This window comes from Lissotriton vulgaris, chromosome 2_1 (genome assembly GCF_964263255.1).
Source record: "Lissotriton vulgaris chromosome 2_1, aLisVul1.2, whole genome shotgun sequence".
Lineage (NCBI taxonomy): Eukaryota > Metazoa > Chordata > Amphibia > Caudata > Salamandridae > Lissotriton > Lissotriton vulgaris.
The window spans coordinates 2,119,053,498-2,119,066,299 of record NC_141687.1 but is presented as its reverse complement, the minus strand read 5'-3'; the positions used below and the strand labels follow the sequence as shown (position 1 = coordinate 2,119,066,299).

Here is a 12,802-nt window from a genome sequence, read left to right as displayed (position 1 = left end):
ACGGGTAGTAGGAACCACCAACCTGTGGCACCACACCAAACCTTCCAACTGGGTTATCAAGGAGGTAACCAGGGACAACAGCAGCAGCAAAGCTGGCAGTACCAGCCCAGAGGACCATCCTTTCGAAGGCGTGCACGAGGAAGGGGAAACGGACAGAGAGGGGGTCAGCAACCCACATCCAAGTGACTCCTCAGAAGAACCAACGGACACCCTGTCAACATCTCTAGGGGTGCTGCAAGATGCAACACAAAGACTAAATCAAGACCAACAACAGTTCCTCCAGCATGCAACACCAATACGAGGCAGGATAAAACACTTCCTCCGGGAGTGGAGGAAGATCAAATCAGACTAATGGATACTATACCTCATACAATTTAGCTACTGTTTAGCCTCATAAGTGCTGCGCCCAGTCCAACGGCCAACGGCACCACTACCTCGGGAGTGCTGCCGTCGGCCGTTGGACGTTCCAACTGCACCTGCGCAATGGAACGTTCAGCACTGGAGCTGGACGTTCCATAGCTGCTAAGGTGATAGAGCTAGAAAAACAACCTCCAAGCAAAAGGCCAAGAGGCAGAGTACACTCGGCAAAGGAGCATTCTCATCTGCTGCAGGAAGCACAATAACTTCTAAAGAAAAGGGCCATAGAAATAGTACGATACAAGGAACAGAACAAGGGGATCTACTCCACCTACAAAGGTGGACGGAACCTTACGGCCAATTCTGGATCTAAGGTTCGCAAACAGGTTAATAAAAACTCAAAGATTCAAGTTGACATCATTCCAAGAGGTAATACCCCAGTTACAGGAAGGGATTACATGGCAACTAACGACTTAAAGGGCGCTTACTTACACATCCCCATCAACATCAAACACAAACAGCTACTAAGGTATATGATCAACAAAAATCACTACCAGTTCACAGTGCTGGCATGAATGATTTGGCATTTCTAGAGCGCATGGCTACCCGGAGGCATCCCAGCGCTATGAAGCGGTCCAATCATAAAACTTTGAGAGGGTCTTCAAGGAAACAGAAAGGTTTCTATGAGTTTTCGAATGGTCAGGTAACTAGACTCCAGACGAATGTGAGTGGAAAGCTGGTTCCACAATTTCGCTGCATTATAGGAGAACAGACGGCCTCCACACATGAACCTTTTTATCATGGGGACTAACGCCAAGTGCTTATTACCTGAGTGCAGGGCCCAGTTAGGACAATAGGGAGAGATGACAGACAGAATAATGGGCGGCCCATTGCTTTATGCGCAATACACAGGGCTTTAAAGTTGACTCTCTTCGCAATTGGAAGCCAGTGAAGAGTAGCTATAAAAGGCTTTGCAGATTCACGACTAGCAACGTTCATGAACCAACGTGCTGCGCAATTTTGTACAGTCTGCAATTTTTCGATAGTTGAGCAGGGAAATCCCAAGTAAAGGGCATTGGCATAATCAAGGCGGGAGAGAATCAATGCTTGGACCAACAGTCTCCTGGCATGAAAAGGCAGCAGGGGGAGAATTTTCTGTATCATCCCAAGAACCCCATAGCAAATACCTACCACCTTCCCTGCTTGCTCCTTAAAATTCAGATTGTAGTCCAGCCATACACCAAGCCTCTTGATCTGTTCTTTGGGAGGGGGCATTGGACCAAAACAAATGGACCAGAGAGAGCTTACATCATCTCTATTTTACCCCATTAAGTTTCAAGTAAGAACCTTCCATCCAGACTGACACGCATTCAACTCAAATCCACACCAAGGTTTTTCACAAAATGCCTAGCAGCAGTAGCAGCACACTTAAGGAGGCAAGGGATACATGTATACCCGTACCTCAACGAATGTCTGGTAAAAGCAAACTCATAGAACAAGTGCTAGTGGTACATGGACGAAGTCAAACAAACACTAGCCTAAATAGGGTTTTCAAGAATTGGGGAAAATCATCAATAGAACCAGAACAAGTGAAGATATTCTTAGGTGCAGAGATCAACACCATACAGAGCAAGGTGATTCCAAGTGCAAAGAGAACTTTGGCAATATTGAATGAGACACGTCTTTACCACAAGGGACAAGCTCCGACAGTGAGGGCAGTGAGCAAACTGATGGGAATGATGGCGTCATGCATAAATTTGGTCCCAAATATCCGCCTACACATGAGGCCATTCCAAGAATGGATCCAACAACAATGGTCACAGGCAACAGGGAGTTGGGAAGATCTAGTGGTTGTCACACAAACAATATAGCACGAAATAGCGTTGTGGAACAAAGGGAACATAACACAAGGCAAGCCTTTCACATAACCAACTCCAACAGTGACCATCACAACAGATGCCTCCCAGATGGGGTGGGGGCACACGCAAGCTCCCTTGTTGTTGCCACAATCCCCTTACCTTTAAGGGGAGTGTGGCAACAACAGGATGCAATAAAGTACATCAACTACCTAAAGCTAAAGACAGTGTTCCTAGCCCTAAAAGCCTTTCAGAATCAGCTGTACGGACACAGAGAACTAATACAAACGGACAATACAACCACCATGTTCTACATCAACAAGCAAGGAGTGACACTGTCAGAGACACTATCAGTGCTGGCGCAGGAAATATTGAGATGGGCAATTCCAAAACAAATAGACTTGCTAGCAATACACCTACCAGGGAAAGACAATGTGAAAGCAGACAGACACAGCAGACTGGCATCGGCATCCCACGAATGGGAAATCAATCAACAAGAAATCCAAAAATATTCCACAAATGGGGAACTTTACAAATAGATCTATTTGCAACACTGCAAAATGCCAAAACTCCGCATCCAGACAACCGTGCAAACGTTCCCTAGGAAATACGCTATGGATAAACTGGTCAGGGACATTTGCCTACGCTTTTCCACCGATATTACTGCTACACAGAACACTAAACAAATGCAGATTCAGCAATATGACACTAATACTCATAGCACCTCAGTGGGTCAGACAAACGCGGTTCTCACAGATTAGGATGGCACAAGTTCCCGCACACAGGTTCCCCACAAGAAAGGACCTGTTAACGCTGCAAAATGGAAGAGCTCTCCACCCAGAGCTGAAGAGCCTCAGCCTAGCAGCATGGCTCCTGAAGATCTAGAGTTTGCACACCTTAAACTACCATCAAGCACAATGGCAGTGCTTAGAGAGGCAAGGAAACCTACCACAAGAAAGTGCTACCTAGCAAAGTGGAAAAAATTCTCTGAATGGTGCATTAGGGAGAAACTACAAAGAAGAATTTCCAAGGAATCAACACTACTAAAATACTTAACACATCTACTACAAAATAAACTAAGCTACACATCTCCAAGGGTGCAATTAGCGGCGATAAGTGGCTAACACAAGAGGAGAAACGGGGAAACGTTTTTTCACCTCCAAAGTAGTAAAGAGATTTCTAGAAGGAGCAAAGAGAATTGCACCTCGTAACAGAATGTCACCTCCAGCATGAAATCTCAACGTAGTGCTAACCCAATTGATGAAGGCACCATTCGTTAAGCAACACTGCATATGCTCACACTAAAGACAGCCTTCTTAGTAACACTCACATCGCTACGAAAAGTGAGCGAATTACTACAAGCGCTTACACTACAAGAGCCCTACCTACAAATGCACAATGACAGGATTGTAATGAGAACGGATCACATTTCATGCCAAAGGTGGTGTCACGGTTCCATATTAATCAGACAATTCTAATACCAAGTTTTTTCCAAAAACCATACACAAGCACAGAAAAGGTGTTACACACACTAGACGCCAGGAAGCAGTAATGTACTATTGAGAAAGAACAAAACAGTGAAGTAAAACAAAGCAATTCTTTGTGTCTTTTGCCAGCAGTTTTTTGGTAAGAACTGTTACCAAAAATACCATTGCACGATGGATTGCACAAATCATACAATTCTGCCACAAACAAGCTGGGCAACAATTACAAGGAGCAGCACATGCTCACTCAACAAGGAAGAAAGGAGCAACCATTGCGTTTCTAGCAAACGCCCCTATTAAAGACATTTGCCAAGCAGCAACATGGTCCTCAGTGCACACGTTCACTAAGCAGTACTGCGTAGATATTCAAATGAACAAGGAAGCGCAAGTGGGACCGAAGGTCTTACAACACATATTCAGTAACCAAAGCACATCTTCCCCCCAGCCACAACAAAGCTAACAAACCGCTACAAAGTCTATGCACAGCATAGTGAATCCAGAAAGATTCACGCTGAAAAACGTATTCTTACCTGTCGGTGTAGTTTTGCAGCTTGAAGACTTTCCGGACTCACTGGTGATCCCACCCTTCACTGCCAGAAAGATGATACGAGGAAGACTATTAAACAGAAGGAATTAAAAGAGAGAAGGAAAGAAAAAAACAAGGAGGGGGAAAAAAAACTAAAGATGGCGACCAAAGGTGGGAGCTTCCGGAGGAAGCGCGTCAATTTCACAAAGGACACCAAATGGTGGTATGTCGACGCCCACCTGGGCTACGAAAAAAAATAATCAAAGAGAAATACAACAGTTTCGGACCCAACCACAAGATGGCGGAATAATGCCAGCATAGTGAATCCAGAAAGTCTTCAAGCTGCAAAACTACACCGACAGGTAAGAAACTATACTTTATCCCCTCCACTCAAAGAGTCCAGTCTCTCCTAGCTCAATGCCGGTCCAGGCACCGGTGAATTCTCTGGTTAGTAGTTGATCCCACAGCTGATAGTGGACTTCAAGGAGGCCATGCATCAAATTTTCCAGATGCTGTCTGCTCCCTCTTGTGTGCCTGCGCCAGTCCTATGTCGCATTATGAAACTAAGACGCAGTCCGTGATAATGCAGTCAGACCTTTAGCCTCATCCTTTCCCTCAGAACCGTTACAGTGAGAGGACAGAGACCATCTTTGGGTCAGACTTTAATGCTTCATTCTTGGCTGGGCCCCTCTAAACAATCTCCACCTCTCCAGATAAGGGTTCGAGACGTATCTTTGTCATAGGAAACAAAGGGCTTTCCAAAGCTAGCCTGGCTGTATGCTGTTCAAATGCGGTGTGTCTTCTGGGCAGGCACACCCATGCCTTATGGGACATGACCAGTGAGTTCCTGCCCATCCATTCTGGAGGATCTTCGAACCTAACTGGCCCTCAGGATCCAAAATGGACAGAAACAACTGTGTGCAAGCCTTGACACCCTTTATTGTATAGGCTTAACTGTTGGGTGTACTTTCTAAGGACTAAAGTGGTGCTGAGTGAGATCAACCAGGTTTTCAGGGATGTCCAAGTGCCCCTTTTAGACTGGCCTACACTGGACATTCTGCCAATGAATGCATTTCTGAAGAAGCGCATTCAAACTGCTCACTCTGGCCCATATCATCGCTGCTGTTGATCTTGGGGACTGATTGGTGTCCCTCAACTTGCAGGATGCATATTTTAATTTCCCTTTCCTGCACTCCTACAGCCGTTGCATGTAGTTCTTCTGGAGTCCGAACATTTCCAGTTCAGTGTAATACCCTTTGATTTTAACTCGGGGTTCACAAAAGTTATGACTATGATCAAGGCTCATATTCAAAGCTTGAGGGATACATATATTTCTGTACCTTGATATTTGACTGCTTAAGGTGTGCTCCTCCCTTTCAGTCGCAGATTACCTTCTGACAAAATTCAGGCTCTTGATCTCCGTTGGAGGTTTCCATAAACGATTCGTAGTCCCATCTGAGCACTAACTTAATAGATTACTATCCTGGGCACAGTAGCTATCAAGGACTTTCCATTGCTCCAGTGAGTCCAGGACTTTTGGCCTATTATCCAGACATTTTGGTTTCATCCTGGGTCACAGTAAAGATGGTTTAGAGGCGTCTTGGGATCTTACACCTCTCATCCTGTACACCAGAAGGCATATGGGGACCATGCACTGTAACGTAATGTTCCAGTGGTCCCTGCCTCAGGTTTACTGATACTGTCCAGGTCCCACAAGAGGCAGGCCACCCAGATGTTTCATTGTGACAGATACATCACTGATAGGATGTAGGCGAAAGTCATCTAGGAAAGGTGAGATCAGAGGCCTCTGTTCTCCATCAGAGAGCCAGCTGCCTATCAATCTTTTGAAGCTTTAGGCAATCAGTTTGGCTTTGAAAGCCTTCCTACTGACCATCGAGAGGAGTTCCTCATGGACAACATGAACACCATGTGGTACAATAACAAGCAGGGTGGAATGCAGGATCCTGTTCCACAAGGTTCTGCATCTCAGGAGATGGCTGGACAAGCAGAAGATATTTGTGGTTGCCAACCACCTTGCTGGGTCCCTGCGATGGAACGTAGATCTTTTGTACCTGTTTCTACCATTGCCTCTCGATCAAGTTCTGAGGAAGGCACCTACAGACTGCAGTCTCATGCAGGTTCATGAGCGTGCAGTCCGCAGAGCACCTGAGCATTTACTCTCCAATCTTGCTACCCCTTAGGAGGAGCTCTTGTCTCAACAGCGTGGGAGTATCCTGCATCCAAATCTCCGAAACCTAATCTCCCATGTATGGAGATCAAACAGTGACGGGCACATTCTTTTGAATTGCCATCTGAAGTAAAGGATACTATTCATTCAGCCATACTCCTGTTCATAAAGTCTCCTGGGCCATGAACTTGGTTACCTTTGTTTCTTGGTGTTGGTTACTTCATCTAGACCCTCTGCAGGTCAAACTCTTTGCTGGATTGTTTGTTTTGTCATTGGCCCTGCATGGCCTTTCAGTAGGCAAGTTTAATGGCTACTAGTTGACACTTTTTCTCATTTATATTTGTTCAATAAACTCTCTCTCTTTAAATAAATGACTGGTGTGTTTTCTGAAGAGCCTTATGCACATTTTCCCTCCAAAACCTCAGTAATACCTCAGTGAATCCTAAGTCTAGTCCTGACATTCCTTATGTGCATGCTATTTGAGTATATTCACCATTGCTCGCTACAGCATCTGACTATCAAGACAATCTTTCTTATTGCCATCAATACTGCCTGCCAGATAAGTGAATTGCAGGCGCTCCCCGAACAACCTCCATACAACTCTTTCTTCCGGGTGCTGTGGAGTCGGGCAGCTGTCCTGCCAAAGGTGGCATTACTCTTCTGTTTTGGTAATTCAATCACCTGGCCAACATTTTACATTCAGCTACATCCCTCGAAAGAAGAGAAGAGACTTCCACCATCTTGACACTAGGAGAGTTTTGAGCTTCTTTCTTAACAAAAACTACCACACATCGTCTAGATGATCTGCACTTTTTGGGGTGTACTGTGTCTCCCCAAAGCAGTGCAAAAGAGGACTCTGCTGAGATTCATTCCAGCAGGGCTAAAGCCACCATGACTGTGTTTGCACGGGGAGTGCCGGTTCTGGGTATCCACCAGGCTACAGCATTGCAAAGGTGCGTATGTTCGCAAAGCACTACATCTGCCTTTGCAGCCAGTTTGTATGGAAGAGCCATTTTGCCTGCTCGGTCCTGCAAAACTTTATAATCAGTCCTCTCCCCAGACCTGTGAGTTTTGTGTGAGGAAAACCTGTTCAGCGCCAGTCATAAGTATACCTGTACTGTATTGTATGAACTTCTGCCATCTTCCCTATAATTTCCACATGCCACCAGTCCCCCACCCCTTGCCTGTCAAGGCATCCCGCTCAATCTATCCCATGACATACCTGGTTGCTAAAGTTACTGAGCATGTTGTAAACTTGCAATTGACCTCTTAACCAAATGATAACTTTTTCTTACACTCTTTTCAATCCAGTTTTCCCAAAAAAAGTTAGTACTAACACAGTTCTCGTGAAAGCTTTAAATGGTATTCTGATGATTCTAGATGCAGGAGGTGTTGTGATCTATGATCCTGCTCAATCAATATGCCGCCTTTGACACCGGTCCTCATGGCTTTTTATTAAAGCAGGTTAAATACATTGGTGTTAGAGGCATAGTTATTAACTGTTTATCATTTTTCGCCAGTAACATGCAGGCAGTGTCTCTAGCCAGTTTTGAGTCCCTATTTAAAGCTCTTAACGCATGGCTTCCACAACTTTTTGCCTCAAGTCTTGTTTTATTCAAACTTTGGTCTTTTCCTTGTGTACAGTATTGATGGTTTTGGGTTTGTTTGTTGCCTAAATAGTAGGCAATGACTCCCGAATCACCACAATGGTGGTGAAGTGCGATTGTTAGAAAAAATTTCAAACATACTTTAGTGAAGTTGCCAAATAGATGGGTGTCAGTTCTTCAAATTTGTATTATGAAAAGATGATGGTCTTAATCTTTGGTAACTGTTCTCTGTGGACATCCAAGTAGTAGTCTGACCTCCTCGGCTTTGTCCCCATCCCTATTCAACAGGTCTACAATTTCAATATCTTGGACAATCAGCTCTGTTTTGAAGCTCATATTAACAATCGAATCTCTGTCTGCTCCCCAACTAATAACCTCATTTCCTACAATGGTCAGAAGCAACTGGGAACTGGAATGTTCTAGTGTTGGTAGAGTCCAGTGTTCAGCAAACTACAATTGTATAAGAAGACACATTTGTTAGAGGGCAGATAATTTCTCAACTCCACAGCCACATGTGAACAACACAGATGCCTCCGTCGCAGGCTGGGGAGCTCACATTGATAATTTAACAATATTAGTACAATGTTCTCTGCAGGAATGACCCCTACATATCATAGTGTTGGAGCTCATGACAGTATTACTAACTCTTCAGAGAACACAAGTAGTCTTAACTCAAACAGACAACATGAGTGCAATGTACTGGGATACACATTCTGCCCAGTAGTCCAAACTAGTTCAATTAAATTGGTGTCGTGTGACAGATCCTCATATATATGGGCTGGTGAAGCACTGCCCAGGGCAGGATAATGACTTTGTAGATCACTTGAGCAGGACACTCATGAATGGGAGAGAAACTCTTATGTTCTCAGCCAATACTTCTAGCATTGTGAGACCCCCAGCAGTGGACATATTCTCCACCACAAGAATGCTAACTGGAGGAGCTTTGGCTTTAGTTATTCACATCCGCTGCCCATAGGCATTGCCCTTTTATTCAGTTAGTCAGGCATATTTGCTCAAAGCGTTCCCCCTTAACTACTGGTTTCTTATCTAGTTGGAAAATCAAACCGTCATTAATGACATTACTTCTTGCCCGAGGTGTGTACTTCAGCTGTGGTAATCTCTGCTACTTGAGATGTTCATTCTTCAAGATGAAAAGCATCTACTCTGCCCTAGACCTGCTTAGCCATCATCGAGGACAATTACTTAATCCCAACCTCATATTGCTGAATTTTGCAGTTTGCACCAGAGATATTAGAATTTTGGTACTTATAGCTACTAAAGGAATATATCAAATTGTTAAAAGGGGTTAGAAAGCCTAGCGGTAGCAAATCTAAATGGAAACACTTTGTAGCTTACTGCTCCAGTCACCACATTCCACCCGTAAGGGCAACAGTCTAACATAATATTATCTGTTACTCTTAGAAAAAAGTCAGGACGCTCCTAAATGTCCATAAGAGTACACTACCTACATCAGTCAACATCAGTCAGTTGTTAAAGTTTCTGGTATTAGGGCATTTTTTGAAGATCTTAAAAGGATCATTCTTCCTAAAGTACCCCCTGCCCCATCTTGGGCCTCAGCCTTGTACTTACCAGACTTATTGGAGCTCCCTTCATGCAGCGCCACTCAAATGTACTGTAGTTTCTCTCTTGGAATATTTTCTTCCTTGTGGCAGATACCTCTCTCAGAAGAGTTAGTGAACCCTGGCCTTATCAGTCGAGGAACCCCTTAAACAGTTTCACAAGGATAGAGTTGTGTTGGATACATAACCTAATTTTCTGCCAAGTTATATCAGTTTTTCATGATGATCAATCCATTTGGTTACCTTCTTTTTACCTGGTAGTCACTAACTTTAGTTGAACAAGTGCTACTCGCATTAGATGTGCAAAGGGCTATCATTAATTTATTATGTTGCCCATACCTGGTCTATTAGATGGCCAAATACATTTTCATATCTTTTTCACAACTGTATCTTGGTAGCCCCATCTCAAACATGGGTCTATCAAGGTGGATTGTTAGATGCATGCCACTATATTACACCTAAGCCAAATTCATACAGCACATTGTTCTCAGAGCTATTTCTCTTTTAAAGTAAGACCACTTCTGCATTCCTAGCAAGTATTGTATTGATCGTGATTGGTAAAGCTTCCTCATGGAGTTCTATCCCCACATTCAGTAAGCATGTGTGTGGACATTCACACAGACAAGAAGCTTCAGAGAATGTTACAAATATCTGCCAGTTTGTCCTGCAACCTCCACAGGAGTTTGGTACTGCTTTTCAGTCTATGCTAATGCTCAGTGATTTTCTCTATACCTGTAACAATTGATTTACAGATTGTAGTGCTGTAGGGTCACATGCCCCCAGCCCAATCCTTGGAAGTGAGCACTGGAAAATAAGTTTGAACATATTCATAAGTGTAAGTTACTCATCTAGTGCATAGACGTTCTAATACTTTACTTCAGCGCAGACAATATACCAACACTGTGGGGGCAGGATTACAATCTGAAATGCAGTGAAGGTGTGGGGGAGGTGGGGTGACTCAGGTCACCTTAAAAGCCCTTATACGAAGAAAAGCAGCTTGAATGTTCTGAACCCACCCGACGCCCAGGACATATTGTTTGGGATCAAGGGCAAGGGATCAAGGGCAACACGTTTTCGTATGTATTTTGTCCTTGGGACAAGTAGGCCCAACCCCGTACAGCACAAACCCTTTGACTGCCAGTTTACAGAACCACATAATGGATCCGGGCAGGGCATTATCTGCAGTTAAGGTAATATGTGTGTCCATGTTTTAATGCAGTTCAAACTTGTATTTAAGCTTCATTAATGCAAAGCTTGTATTATTAGAGTGAGCGCTCTATGTAAATGTTGTTAGCTCGGACTGCACTACTGACTTTGGTTACATTTTCAAAGTTAAGAAATATGAGTCTATTATGCTCCCAGGATACTCTCTGATTAGATGCAAATATTTTCAGAAGCTTGAAAGAAAGAATGATTCTTTGCTTTCAAAATAAAATGTTTTTTTTTTTTTTAAATGTAATTCGGAATGATATTTATTTGCTAAACTACAGAAACATTTTAGGTACCATTTCTTTGCAGCATCATTTCGTAAAATGTGTTGATGATGCTAGTACTTCCCAAAAAATATTTATAATGGAAAATCATTGTAACTGGTTTCAATAAAATTATGGGAAACAAAAATAAACAAGCCAGTAAATCTGAAATTGGTGATCAGCCTTTTGGTTTCAATGTGTGACTTGTATTGGCATGTTTCTTGTAAACGTTTATTGGTGTGGTAGCTGCCGGGCCCTCACCATTATAACAAATATTGGCAAAAGCAAAACTTGTTTTTTCTTAAAAAGTACTCATTGCCACAGTAGTTCCTGGCACTGAACAAACCTACTTTGTGTGCTGTTATGCTCCTTGTGAAAGAGCAGAATGCTGTCACTCACAGTGAAGCCAAGAGAGAGAGAGAATATGAATTTTAACAAACACAAACGTTCAGGGTTGATGGCAGACCTAATTAGGAGCCCAATTATTAAAGAAAGTCTCAAAAGTGCACCCATGGTTTAGGTCCGTGCATTAAGTGCACATATACGACATTCGTGACTTCAATTTATAGAAGTAGGCCAAGAAATAGTACATTTTAGCATGTGTAGATTTGCTCATTCGAAAATCGGAGTGTTTGCAAGTTCACTTTCCCGCCAACCGCTTTTTTCCCCAACCCTGGAAGAAGTTTTACAGCTGCCATTGTCAGGACTAAAGTTCCAACCTTTCATCTGAAATTAAATACTAGAGATGACAAGTTGCAGTCAGATCTACTGGAGTGGCGTGAACTGTGCTACTCCGCCCTCAACTCTGATGCTCATGAGAATGACCAACTGCCTGAATCAGGCGAGAGTGACCCATGTGGGGTGGATAATGAGCCCGGAGAACAGTAATTGTATGTGGAATACCAATGTGACTCCCTTTAACTACAGGTATCTATTGTGAGCCTTCCATCTTTCCTCATGGTCATTTGTAATTCTACAATTCGAAAAATGTGGACTGATGGGTTCTTGCTAATGTGCACAATAATTTCTACTTCTGCGGATCGGTTTGTTTGTTTTCTGAAAAAGGAATTTTTTTAAAAATAAAGTACAAAACAAATTCAAGTTCCAACCCCTCTCAGTATGGGAACAGATTAGAGAAGAGTTGGTGAAAACCCTTAAAACATGCAAGTTATTAGGTTTGCACAGACTCAAAAGGGCATTCCAACCCTGGAACTATTGCTTACCATTAACTTCAGCCCCAGAATGTAGATCTGCGGAAACGTGCAAACATAAGGGAATTGCTAGTATTCAAACTATGTTATAAGCCCTGGCATAATAAGATAAGCTACATCAGAGTTCTCATATAATGATATTGTTGCCATAATTTGTCACCTCATTACATGGCAGAAAAGTCACAAGTGAATTTTTCTATTAGGACAAGTAGATTCATGAAGCAACCTGCCCCATAGACAAGTAGATATTTTATTAAATTCCGCACCCCTTTAACCCAGTACTACATTGCACAGCATGTGGATCTGGAGTACTGCCGGCAGCTAGCCAATTGTTCCTGGTAAGTTAGGTTCCAAAACATTACTGTAAATGCATAGTTTAGCGCTACTGTAGAATTATGTATTCTTGCTGTGTTAGTTGTGTGCTACACTGTAGCAAATGCAAGTGAAGCTTTGCAGCATAGTAGGAGCAAAACACCAAAGATACCGAACTGCAGTTTGTCATTTAAAGATTCTTTTGTTTA

At 43.1% G+C, this 12,802-nt stretch overlaps 1 protein-coding gene across 6 annotated transcripts in view; it reads left to right on the top strand.

Moving 5' to 3' along the window:
- Positions 1-12,802, top strand: part of TJP1 (tight junction protein 1) — a 707,329-nt gene that overhangs the window by 659,005 nt on the left and 35,522 nt on the right. The window lies entirely within an intron of this gene.